Here is a 13,757-nt window from a genome sequence, read left to right on the forward strand (position 1 = left end):
TTGTTCTGGCCAGTGCTTCACACAGTGTTGTTTCCTAACAATGCCAGATAAATTTAACTGCCCAAGAGCCGCCCTTCCACTGACAGATGAAAGCAAAACACAGAAAACAGCTGAGAATCAAAGACCTTTCAAGCAGACCATGCTAGAATTTAGATTCTAACTATTAGCTGCTCAGGGTTACCTTCCTAATTAGCTACTTTCTTGGGCAACTAAGCAGATATTGTTTCATTTCATACTTGCAAAACAGAATAATGTTCATTTGAAGAGCACTAGCTTGACTGCTTATCCTAACATCCTAGCATTACGATGCATCTAAAAAGTATTTATCAACCCATTAGAATTACAACTGTATACATTTATTTTAAAGAAATATATATCCTGCCTTGTCTAATAATCCAAGCCACCTTGGTTCCGGCATGTCAATGTTATATATGAGCTACTGAACTGTTTCACAGGAGAAGTCCCTTCGCTCCCTTATCTGGTGGGTGGTTTTGTGGGTGGGCTCTGGGCCTCCCTGGTAAACCAGCCTATAGCAGGCCAGATCATCTTCCCAGCCTGCGGGGCCTTTTGGCCTCTCAGGGCCTTGATACGCAAAGGCATTCAGATGTTACTCCCCATCAATGGGTTCACCACATGAGTTTTTTGGGTGGTGGAACACACTGACTCAGCCCTGAATGAACACATGTGTTAAAAAATGTGTTTAGTCATTTAGTCGTGTCCGACTCTTCGTGACCCCATGGACCAGAGCACGCCAGGCACTCCTGTCTTCCACTGCCTCCCGCAGTTTGGTCAGACTCATGTTTGTAGCTTCGAGAACACTGTCCAACCATCTTGTCCTCTGGCGTCCCCTTCTCCTTGTGCCCTCCATCTTTCCCAACATCAGGATCTTTTCCAGGGAGTCTTCTCTTCTCATGAGGTGGCCAAAGTATTGGAGCCTCAACTTCACAATCTGTCCTTCCAGTGAGCACTCAGGGCTAATTTCCTTAAGAATAGATGCGTTTGATCTTCTTGCAGTCCATGGGACTCTCAAGAGTCTCCTCCAGCACCATAATTCAAAAGCATCAATTCTTTGGCGATCAGCCTTCTTTATGGTCCAGCTCTCGCTTCCATACATTACTACTGGGAAAACCATGGCTTTTACTATACACACCTTTGTTGGCAAGGTGATGTCTCTGCTTTTTAAGATGCTGTCTAGGTTTGCCATCGCCTTTCTCCCAAGGAGCAGGCGTCTTTTAATTTCGTGACTGCTGTCACCATCTGCAGTGATCATGGAGCCCAAGAAAGTAAAATCTCTCACTGCCTCCATTTCTTCCCCTTCTATTTGCCAGGAGGTGATGGGCCCAGTGGCCATGATCTTCGTTTTTTTGATGTTGAGCTTCAGACCATATTTTGCACTCTCCTCTTTCACCCTCATTAAAAGGTTCTTTAATTCCTCCTCACTTCCTGCCATCAAGGTTGTGTCATCTGCATATCTGAGGTTGTTGATATTTGTTCCGGTGATCTTAATTCCAGCTTGTTAAAAATATCTGGTGTTAATTTGAGCTCTTTCATTAGGGCAAAAAACTAGGCGGCTACTTGCTTGTGCTGAGAGCAACAGTTTTGACAATGCTGGATGATTTTTTGAGGCTGTTCTTCAAAACAATCTTGCCATGTTAATGGGGCACAATGGTGGGGTGGGGCACAATTTCTGACCCCACCGTGTTTTGGACCATGTGTCCTCTCTTATTATTGTTAGGCACAAAAACATCCACAACACATGCCTTTTAAAAGCATGTTTATTTTTCAATTTAATACTGAAAGGGTAGTCCTTTTAACCATGCTGTGAATCTTCTCCACCCTGTTGTAAACTGGTGCCCCTGCTGGTTAACTCGCGCTAACACATTAGTGTCTCAAGACTGTCCTGCTAGGTTTCCGGCTACGTCATGAGTCAATGGCGGCTGTTCTTCACAGCGCTCTGTGGGCTGCAAGGAAATTTAGGCAGGGGAAGGGATGATTTATGAGGCATAAATCATCGTGATACTCCTCAGTGTGGTCTGGGGAGTTCACTGCATCACACAGTGCTGCACAACCCCATGTCTGCTGACCTGAAAGGCAGAGTGGGAGCAACCCAGGAGTGTGCCCTTGCCATGGACGAGCCTCTGTTACCGGCATGATTTGTGGATGGTTCCTTCTTAATCTGGACAGTTGGCTTTAATCAAGAGGCACTCCGGGACCAACATATGCTAATGGGCTGCAACCAATCAGCTGCCGAAAGTACCAGGCTTGGCTTTCTGAAGATATTTGAATGTGTTTGTTTTTTTAAGCTTGAGAATTCTTACAACAGCCGGGAAAGGAAGGGGGGTGACAAGGAGCTTTGTGCTTCCTTATGGTTTTCTTTCTGTTGTTCTCCCCTGCACAATGAAAGAGATGTGTGTGGCCGTTGATTTGTTACTCTGTGTGACATTTTGAAAAGAGGTGAAAGGCTTTTGATCTATGCTCAGTAAGAAATTTAATAAGGTTTTGCTGTGCCCCCCCCCCCTTGATCAAGGCTGAATGGATTTTATCTACGACCATTTCTGGACTGGGGTGTTTTTTGAGGAATGCAGTGAGTGGGGGGAAAGAATGAACTGCATCTGAACAGATGCGGAAAAGAGGCTGAATTTGAGAAAAGATCTTGCTCTTAACTGTGTGCTGAGAAAGAACTGCAGAGGGGATTTTAATGGTGGAAGCCTGGAAATGCACCCTGTGAGTTATTTATGGCTGCGGGATGTATGCTAGTCTGTAAACCAGGGATCCCCAAACTTGGCCCTCCAGATGTTTTGGGACTACAACTCCCATCACCCCTAGCTAACAGGACCAGTGGTCAAGGATGATGGGAATTGTAGTCCCAAAACATCTGGAGGGCCGAGTTTGGGGATGCCTGCTGTAAACAGTGGAAGGAATGGAATGTGATCTTGGATCATCCAGATAAACACTGCAAACAAGTGAAACAATGGAAGATAGGAATGAACTCTCTAAGCACACCAGCTCTGGAACAAAAATGTATATGAAGGACTACACACATGAACTAAATTTTATATTTATAAGATGTAAAAGAGGCACTGTTTGTAAAGAGGAAAAAACAGTCAGCTGGAAGAATGGTTTAACGGAAAGTAAAGGATGACAACTGGACACTAGATAAGAAATGATGCAGCTATGGGAGTAAATGACATATGTTTGCAACAGGAGTGGGAAACCTGATTTTAAAAAATTGTATTAAGTTAAAGTAATTCAGTTTGTTTTGTAATAATTTGGAAAAATAATGAAAAATAATTTTATATTTTAAAAGTGTCCTGCTATTCTCATAAATCCATCTGCATTTATCTTTTTGTGTCCCCCCTTTAAGCTGCAATCCTGTTCATAATTTTTATCTAAAGAGTAAGCCACATTAAGTAGTATAATTTTAATGTTTTTCTTGCAACTTTAGGAAAAGCATTACTTATTTAGAGAAGGCAGCATAACAAGCCCCGTCCTAAAATGGAGAATGGTGCAAATATTACTGCTAAGTTCAAGGTTCCCCTCCTAACTGCATTTTATTTCACCAGAGAGCATTATTTTGATTCTTTTGATTCTTAATTTACCCTTTTGTAGCATCAATGGCTTTCATTCCTCCCCCCATCATTGTTTCTATGACATTGACACTGCAAATGGAAATGAACTTTACTCTGAATAGAGGGATATGTTACCCAAAGTGCCTAATGCTACTCCTACTTATGAAGAGCAGAAAAAGTTCTCTGCAGGAAAAATGCTTTGATATTGCACCGTTTCTGGCTGATGAATCTTTTGCATAACTTTGTGATTCTGCTTTCTGTGATTGTATGAAAAGAAAAAATGAATGATAGTTTTTATTTCATTGTTAATCCATGATTCATGCCATTTTAAAAGGCATAAATTCTTCTTCTTTTCAAATCACCCTAAGTGATGAATAGGTCTGAACATGATTTCTAGAAACTTCTGTATAGTACTTTGTGAGTTTGAAAATTGGTGGTAGACCTCCAGGAACCACACATTTTGTGTGTGTGGATTGACAATTTTAACCCAATTTGTATTTTACCCAGGTTTCTTTATTCCAAATGCTTGCTAATAAATATTTTATAAACTTTGAAGATTACTTTTTCTCTCAAAAAAAAGTCACTGCAGCTTGAAACTGCAGTGGGGGGAAAAAGGAAGAGAATTGGGGAGAGATTTAAAGACTTATTTTATCTATTCTGTTAATGAGAATGTCCTTGAATCCTTCTACTTTTATTTTTGATCTCCTCAAGAAGTGATATCGTGTTGTTCTTAGATGGCAATGCCAAACCAAACCATGTCTTAGCATCAAATAATGTGCAGGCTCTTAGGAAGGAGCTTCCATCAGCTTTGATCCTTTTAGTTCAGCGCAGTGCAGCTGCTAAACCAACCTGCAATTGTGATTAAGTTTAAGCACATGCTCAGGTTCAGACGGGTTCAAATGTTGGCTTAGCTGCTGCACCACACCGCACTGCACCCAAGCTAAAAAGACCAGGAACGAGCAAAGCTGGGAGGAAAAAATTTACTAGTCTGGTAAGCCACAATTTGGCTTACCGTGATATGCAAACCAGGTCACTGTCTTCCTTTCTCAAGAAGACCTAGGGCTTCTTTTAATGTCAAATGTTGGTTAGTCAGCTTTGCTGTCACTTTTGAAAGGGAGCAAAAATGCCTTGTTTTCTTGTTTTCTTTGTATTTCTGAATTGCTGACTTTCAGCTGTATTTTATCCCTTTAAATTTGTAAACTGCCCTGAAGCCCTAGTTGATGGAGCCATATATATGAATGCCCCAAAGGAACAAGCAGTTGATTGATATTTATTGCGGGAGATGCCATGCTGCTGTTAATACACAAATGAGTGGCACACAGAGGACACTTTCATCTTCATTTTGCTCTTTCAAGTAAAACCAGAAGCATTCTTCACAACAATAATTAAAGGCAAGCGGCAATCATTAAGTAAATGCAGCTTTCTTAAGTCTGCAGCTCAGTTTGCATGCACAAGTGATTTATTGATTTTCTTGGAAAGTAATCCAATACAAAATTTACTCTGTTTTTTTTATAAAAACACACACACAACAAAATTAAATAATGGATGATCCAATTTGTTCTAACATGAGTTTACAACTGTAGCTTGCTATTAATGTAACTAAGTGCACAATAAAATAAACTTTTAATTTTATTTTGAATTTTGGATCTCCTTGCTAAATCGGATTTGTATTGAATTTGTCTTTTTTTAAATAAGAAAATACTCTTGGTGCACATGCACAGGTCAGATGAAACTTTCAGATATCATTGTACTTCATGGACTCCCTGATGGGCTAATAATTTCATAATAGAAGCAGTAAAGCACAGTGTGGCACCCCCAACTCCTCAAAAGCACTGCAGCCATTTCAATGATTTATTAATTTTTCTGTTAAGCCATTCTTATTGGTGAATTGCTGGTGTATTAAAATATCAGCCAGATAAAAAGAACAGTAAGATAGCCATTGCTACATACAATGCAACTTAAAGAAATGTGTAAAATATTTCTCATTAATTTTAAATACAGATATAGAAGGAATAGGCTAAATGTGTGTTCTGCGCAGTGCAACCCTACTGGGCTTTCTCTGAGAAGTTAAGGTAGTGGTGGTTGCTGTAGCCTTTTCTGCTGTAGCCTTCTAAGTAATACCGCCCATCCCTGCTTGCAGCCTGGCCCTTCATAATCTTACCAGGGCAATTCCAGAAGCTGGCAGGGGTGTTCACTCCAGTGTCCAAGGGAAGTGGGTCCAAGCAGCACCCACCATCTTTATCGCCCCTCAGTGCCTGATCCAGAGGCATTTGGCAATAACTGAGATGGTGGTGGCAGCTGCAGGTGGCTTCATTCAGCTAATCCAAATAATAGCTGATTCAAATAAGAGTTAAATGATGGATGGCATCAGCCCCAGTGGGTCTCCATTGGACTGTGGGCCCCAAGATGTATCAGGCCATGCTGGGTGCTGACAATGGGTCTGACCTAAGCGATTATAAGGCAACACAGGGTGCTTTGGGAAATGCTTGGCATGACATTGGTATGGCATCAAATGCTTTTTCGTGATACCTGAGACTGTACTAGAAAATTTAAGGAATAAACCCATGTCTTGTCCTTCAGGATTTGCACCTAGTCCCTTTTACTCTTCAGTTGCAGCACCATGACTTCAAATAGAGGGCTAGTCGAAAGCTTAGTATATGTTTACTCTAGTCATAGAAAATACATTCATTCAGTTTTATAAATAGAGGGTATAACTGAAAACCATTTTTTAAAATTTCTTTTTCCACTTCGCCCCAAACTCCCTTCCTAAAACTGCTTATTATCTCCATTATTATTAATATTATTATTTCTTGCCACAAACAAATCGGGACTCCAATATCTGCTAGGATAATCTGGCTGTGCTTATAAAGGAGAGCACCATTTTAATACTGTGTGTGACTGTGTGTGCACTTGAGTGCATGTATGGTCACACAACATGAGCATACTTTATGGGATAAAACAGGGCCAAGATTACCATTAGACAAAGTGAGGCTGCTAGCTTTAGTACTACTAAAAAACAGCAAACAATCAGTTATTTAGTATATTATTATGTTTATCGCACGTTGCCGGGGGGGGGTGTCATTTGTGTGTTTCCCATCTCAGGAAGCAAATTTTTTTGAATCGCCTCTGGGGTTGCCATATGTCCTCTTTTTCCAGGGCACATCCTCTTTTTCACATGTATGTAAATTGAGAGTCGTTATAGCGATCCATAGTTAAAAGTAAGGTAAAGGTAAAGGGACCATGAGGTCCAGTCGCGGACGACGGGGGTTGCGGCTCTCCTCTCGCTTTATTGGCCGAGGGAACCAGCGTACAGCTTCCGGGTCATGTGGCCAGCATGACTAAGCTGCTTCTGGCGAACCAGAGCAGCGCACGGAAACGCCGTTTACCTTCCCGCCGGAGCAGTACCTATTTATCTACTTGCACTTTGACGTGCTTTCGAACTGCTAGGTTGGCAGGAGCCGGGGACCAAGCAATGGGAGCTCACCCCATCGCGGGGATTCAAACTGCCAACCTTCTGATCGACAAGCCCTAGGGTCTGTGGTTTAAGCCACAGTGCCACCCCCGTCCCCCATATTAGTTAAAAGTATAGTTAAAAGTAGAAGTCGGCAAATGTGTCTTCTTTTTTGCTCTTCAAAATATGACAACCCTAACCATCTCACAACTATAAAAAGTAATGGCATTTTATATCACCTGTATATGCACATACACATATACAGATATTTGGATTTTTAGCCCAGCTTTTAGGTGGATTACAACCGATCAATAAAATACAACATTAAAATTCTAAAGATGTAAAATAAGTCAAAACAATTAATCAATTTAAATCTAAAGCAACCAATGTCATCCTCCTCACCCTCAATAAAATGTGATGCAGACAGAATTTCTTATACCAGATGTAATGATCTGAACAACAGTATTAAGCTGATGTACAGAATGGAGATTTTAGAATGCATTCATGCTTTTAAGAAGTTCTGTAGGACCTCTTTCTTTTTCTTCTTCTTTTTGCACATATCTATTAGAGCAAATTGAATGTTTGAAGTTTCTGGCAGATGCCTGAAAGCAAGCTAATTCAATACAATAAATAATCCCTGTACAATGCAGCGTGCTTAAGGATAATGCAACAGGTACACTTATTCAAGTCCCAGGTCCTGCATTTCTACTGTAATGATTTATCAGGTGTGGAATGAGAAAACAAAAAGACTTGTGAGTCATAGTTCTGTGAACGCTTGCCATGCCCTTTCAACTGACAGCACTCCTTCAGGCAATTTTGGCCTCATAACCCCCAAAGCTTTGATCACCCCAGTGTCCAAGTCTCTTTCTGGTTGTTGTTCAGTTTTTTGAAATGTTCCTTCCTCTGCAAAAGAGGTTTCTGTTTTTCTGTCTCATTCTCTGGGTCTTTGAACTCTGCTGAGGCCACACTTCTCACCAGCCGTGTTCCATGCCCTCCGTGGCTGCTTTGGCATGTTCTTCAACTGTGACAGTGCCTCTTGTTTACCCAAATGGTGAGATGTGTGCATAGGAATGTGGATTAGCATGTGGTATATGAAATGTCCTGTGGAAAAAAGAAGGCTCACGTTCCACACAACCTTCCATTTCATAAAGCATTCTGTGGATTGGTCAATGAATCTAAAAATATGTTAATAGCAAACTATGACAATGTAGCCAAAACAGGCTTACTGAAAAAGAAAAAGGGAGATATCAACATGCTCGGTGGAGGCCCAATGTTTGCAGAAGTAGGGAAAATGTCTACTTCTGGTAGTGTGTGGAAATCCAAAAACAACTAAATGAGTACAAAGCAGCTTAATCCATTCCAGGAGTCTGTTCAACTCCTGAAACCATTTGAAAACCAAGGCACGGCTTCTGATTGGCTGCAGGAGCTTCCTGCACTCAATTGGAAGTTGCGGAAGCCACATCGGACATTCGGCTTCTGAAAAACATTCGCAAACCAGAACACTCACTTCCGAATTTGCAGCGTTCAGGAGCCAGTTGTTCAGGAGCCAAGCTGTTCGACTACCAAGGTACCACTGTATTCAAAAGAACTTTACTTTCATACCTGAGAAGACTATATTTACAATCTAACGCTTATTCACTTTGTTCCTTACAGAGAGCTCCTACACAGGTTTCTTCCTCTTAACGTTTAGGGATCTTCCTCTGTCTGTTTCACTTCACACAGATCACACTGACACAACACTGTCCTTAGCAGTATCCAAAGAAACCTCTCTCAGCAGCCATTATCCCTCACAAACACACAGAGAAAAACAGAAAGCAGTTAAAAATGACAGTTACTGGAATAACAGTCACAACAGAATGGAATGTCTCTCTCATGTGACTCAGTCAGCCAATCACATAAGGGCTACTGCCAAAGGAAAAACCCCAAGTTAAAAATATACAGTAATTTAACATAAGTGAGCATTCCCATTTCAGGATATTGAACCATTATCCTTGACAAAAGGGAAGAGAATATTTTGGAAGGTGGCATGGCTGGTTGGCTTGGACACTGAATGAGAGTGCTCTGCACTGCAACATTGTGCTGCAGATCCAACTTCTGTTACTGAATGTAAAGCACGTAAGGAGACATCATTCGTGCACTTCCTTTCAAGTCCCTGTGAATTACAGATTAATTTGCACTTTGTGGAGAATAAATGTAAAGCCTTCGGATCAATGAATCCCCACCTTCTCTCGTAGATTAGAATGTATGTGAGGACAGTGACAGAGGAAAAGGCCTAGCTTTAAATACTGGAGTGACTGCACAGAACAAGAAAATCCTAGTTAAAGGCTTTGAGTAATATATTTGCTTTGATCATGCTAATGACCATTTTATAACTCGTACAATGCCTAATGTGACAGACTGGAAACAAGGGAAGCTTCTTTGCTCTGAGACTGAATATTTCATGACAAAAAAATGGTCTCGCATAGCATTTTTTAAAACTGATATTGAAAAAGAAAAGGACAACGGCTTGAAGGCATTCAACTCCCCACCATCACCCAGTTTCCTCTGAGAATTCTTAACAGAATAATAATTAAAAAAACATATGTTATTGTGTCTATTATATTTTGATAACTACAACCTGTATAGCTTCAGGGGACTTTAGCAGTGTGTCACATTTATAAATAGGAATGTATCACTGGTAGAATTCCGAACTTACACAATTTCTTTGATAGCTGAGGCTTAATATAGTTCTGTGTGTCATTAAAAATGAAAGCAGTGATAGCAGGTCTTGATTCCGACATCTTGGCCTCTAGTGCCTGATGGTCCTACTGGTCTGCGACCAAATTGTTTCAGCATTCACTGATATGTGGCTCTTCACAGGGCCTTTTTTCAGCCAGAACGCACCAGAACTCAGTTCCTGCACCTCTCAGGTGGGTGCCATTGCCATTATAAGAGAACAAGGGAAGCGTTCACAGTGAGTTCTGGTGCCTCTTTTTCTAGAAAAATAGCAATGGCTCTTCACACATTCCACAAGCTGTATTCTAGTATTTATCCCAACCCATCCACCCAGTAGCACACTGATTTTCGCTAACCCTGGCAGTGATTGCTTGAGAAACATTATGGGATTTGGGTGCTACATTTTCCCACTTCCTCCATTGTTCTCCCCCCCCACACACACATACATTTTATTATTTTTACAAATAAAAAAAACAAACACACTTCAATAAAATCATACTGTATGTAAAGATTCCCCAAATCTTGCGACCCCCTCCCCCAATCCTGTCCATGGAGTCTTATCTTAAATATCTACAACTGCATATTAATACGTACTCCAGTTTTTATATCAAACCATATCATCCATGTTTTTTACACTACAAGTGAGTCAAAAACCTGCTCTTGTTTCCATCTGCTTACAGTGGTCTCCTAGATAACTTATAATTTTTCCCCATACCCAATTGTATCCTCTTGGTTTCTGAGTTTTCCAGTCAGCTTTGCCATCTTGGCATAGTCCATCAACTTGGTTTGCCATTCTTCTCTGGTAGGGACTTTGTCATCTTTCCAATTATGGGCCAATAACATCTGTGCGGCTGTTGTTCCATACATAAAAAAGTCTTTTCTGCTCTTTTGGAATGTCGGTACCTGTAATTCCTAATAAAAAGCTTCTGGTTTTCTAACAAAAGTTATTTTAAACATTTTTTTCCATTTCATTATAGATCATCTCCCAGAAAGCTATTTTTATCTTATAAGTCCACCACATATGATAAAAGGTACCTTTTATTATTGTTCTCAACCTCCAGGTCCCTTGCATCGATCCATTGGCTTGTTATCCCCTATTTTGTTTTGATGTTTTGTTTCCATTGTGTGTGCTCATGGTTTTGGCGTGGTTTGAGTTGGCTCTGTTTGTTTGAGCAAAACTCAACTGAATAAGATGACGTATGAAATGACCCTTGTTGCCCGTTCAGGCAGCCACTTCCCCGCACACCTGAATGCAAAACAAAGCTTCCTGCAAACCACTGTTTCCTATTTTGTCCAAACCTGGAATAAAGCCAGGCTGGTTTAAGAACAAGCCATGTTGCTTTAAGAGCCCATCTTGTTCTGAAGCTGGTAACCATGGTTTCCTGATTTGGACGAAATAAGGACTATGGCTAATTGAATACTTCCACATTTTATTTGGGTGTACCATGAAGGGTGCTGGAATGGTGCTGGAGGAGACTCTTGAGAGTCCCATGGACTGCAAGAAGATCAAACCTATCCATTCTGAAGGTAATCAGCCCTAGGTGCTCACTGGAAGGACAGATCCTAAAGCTGAGGCTCCAATACTTTGGCCATCTCATGAGAAGAGAAGATTCCCTGGAAAAGACCGCGGTGCTGGGAAAGATTGAGAGCACTAGGAGAAGGGGACGACAGAGGACGAGATGGTTGGACAGTGTTCTTGAAGCTACCAACATGAGTTTGACCAAACTGCGGGAAGCAGTGGAATACAGGAGTGCCTGGTGTGCTCTGGTCCATGGGGTCATGAAGAGTCAAACACGACTAAATGACTAAACAACAACAACAACCATGAAGGGAGAACAGAAAGGCTTGGTCATATCTTGGCATATTAAGCCAAGATATGGTTGTTCCTTATGTAGTATTTTTTTCCAATAAAGATGTATTAATGTTTAGGAGTACATGGCTTTACATTCAAGCATAAATTTGGCATTCACGAAATTAGAGTGTGTGGAGTGCTTATAAGGAGAGAAGAAGGCTTGTCTTTTTGGAGTATTTAATCTGCATGTTTCTATTGAACAATGGAGTACCTACGTGTTAATTTTGTATGAACCTCCTTCTAGCTAGCATGAAATTCTATGGTGTGTCTGTTCCATGGAGCTGTTCCTGTGAGTTAACTGAGGCTGTTTTGAACTATGGAAGTGACCTATAATAAGTCTAAGGGTCAACCTTCATGTTACACATAGTGCTTTGTGTCTCTTTCTTAAATTAATATTGGGGTCACAGCACATGGGAAAGGGAGCTTTGTGCCTTCTCTCCCTAGCTGTGAAGTCCCAAATATCGCCCCACCTTTCATAATATCTGTGCCAGTAGGCTCTTTATCATTCTCTTTTCAAACCTTGTAACTGCATGAGGGTGGGCAGTATTGGAGGGGAATTGAAAATGGGAAGGTTGGAGACAATAATAATAAATAGAAGCTGATATGTGCTTTAATCCATTTTTAGCTTAACAGTTTATATTATTTTTATTTTTTAAAAACCACACCTGCTTTATTGACATTTTTAAAGTTTTAGAAAGCCTTTTGTGTTCATCATAAATTGTGACCTTCTGTTTCACTTAAGCATTAAAACCAGTGTTAGAAACTGAGATATGAAAGCTAGGGCTTAAATGGCGCCTTAAACCTAGGTTATGGGTGCAACATCAGAATGTCCAGGCACACATTTTTTTATAACAAGAATACATAACTGAAAATGAATCTTCTTCTTCTGCTTCTTTGGTGATCACTCGTAGCCAAGTAAGATTGTCTTCCACAGACACGGTTTTAACAATGAATCCATAAGTGACTGTGGAGGCCAATTCTGGACCCACACGTCCTTCCACGGGGGGGGGGGGGGCATTGGTTTCTGGGCGGGAGTTGATCACGGTGTGGATTTGCCAAGCGTGAAAATCAATGAACTGCAGCTAAAATATTATGTTCATTTTTCACATGATCTAGTCCTGGGGTCAGCAAACTTTTTCAGCAGGGGGCTGGTCCACTGTCCCTCAGACCATGTGGTGGGCCGGACTATATTTTGAAGGGAAAAAATGAACGAATTCCTATGCCCCACAAATAACCCAGAGATGCATTTTAAATAAAAGCACACATTCTACTCATGATTCACGGACCGTCTGCAGGCTGGATTTAGAAGGTGATTGGGCCGGATCCAGCCCCTGGGCCTTAGTTTGCCTACCCATGATCTAGTCCTTCCCCTGCCCACCCCCCTACTATCCTTAAGAGGGACTCTTCTCCAGTCGTCAGAGAGTAGCTGGAAGTGGGGAGGCAGAAAAAGGTCCTCCTTTCCTTCCACTCTGCAGTTTTAATCTGAAATTTTAGACGCAGTCCTGCAAATAGAGCTCAGAAACTGCTCACACTAATGAAATTCCCTGTCGCAAAATGCGCCTAGAACAGGGGTCAGCAACCCGTGGCTCTGGAGCCGCATGTGGCTCTTTTACACCTTTGCCGCGGCTCCGGGGCGGATACTAGCGAGGGGAGGAGGTGCATTGTGCGCCCCGACACTCCCCACTGTGGTGGGCGCTGTACTGGCTGTGACGTCGCATGGGGGCGGTGCGTGCGTTAGTCATGCACCGTCCCGACGTCACCTTCCCGCCCGCTGTCAGATCGCAATGGTTTTGCGGCTCCCAGTTCTTTTTTTCTTCGGAAACGGGTCCAAGTGGCTCTTTTTGTCTTAAAGGTTGCAGACCCCTGGCCTAGAACAATGGGAGTTTCGAGTACTAATTAAAACCACCAGTTAATGCGATATATGGACATGATCTAAAGTTCTGTGTGCCTTTATCCATACAGGGTAACACTATTTGTGTAGTGGAAATTTCCCTGCCTATGACATCAGGTGCTCAGAGCAGCTGCATTTGTCTAACCCCCAGGGAATTGGGGTTAATGTAATCCCCGCCCTCTCCACCCCCATCTGCAGTATGCTGCAGGGTGTGTAATGGAGAATAATGATAAAAATAACATCATTCCAGGAACAAAATTTATGTGTCTTGGGTGATTA

General features: G+C 41.6%; 1 protein-coding gene across 1 annotated transcript in view; it reads left to right on the top strand.

The window, feature by feature from the left end:
• IMMP2L (inner mitochondrial membrane peptidase subunit 2) overlaps positions 1–13,757 on the top strand; it is a 460,855-nt gene that overhangs the window by 348,783 nt on the left and 98,315 nt on the right. The gene's annotated exons all lie outside the window — the stretch shown is intronic.

Source organism: Podarcis filfolensis (genome assembly GCF_964270895.1).
Source record: "Podarcis filfolensis genome assembly, chromosome: 10".
In the NCBI taxonomy this organism is placed as follows: domain Eukaryota; kingdom Metazoa; phylum Chordata; class Lepidosauria; order Squamata; family Lacertidae; genus Podarcis; species Podarcis filfolensis.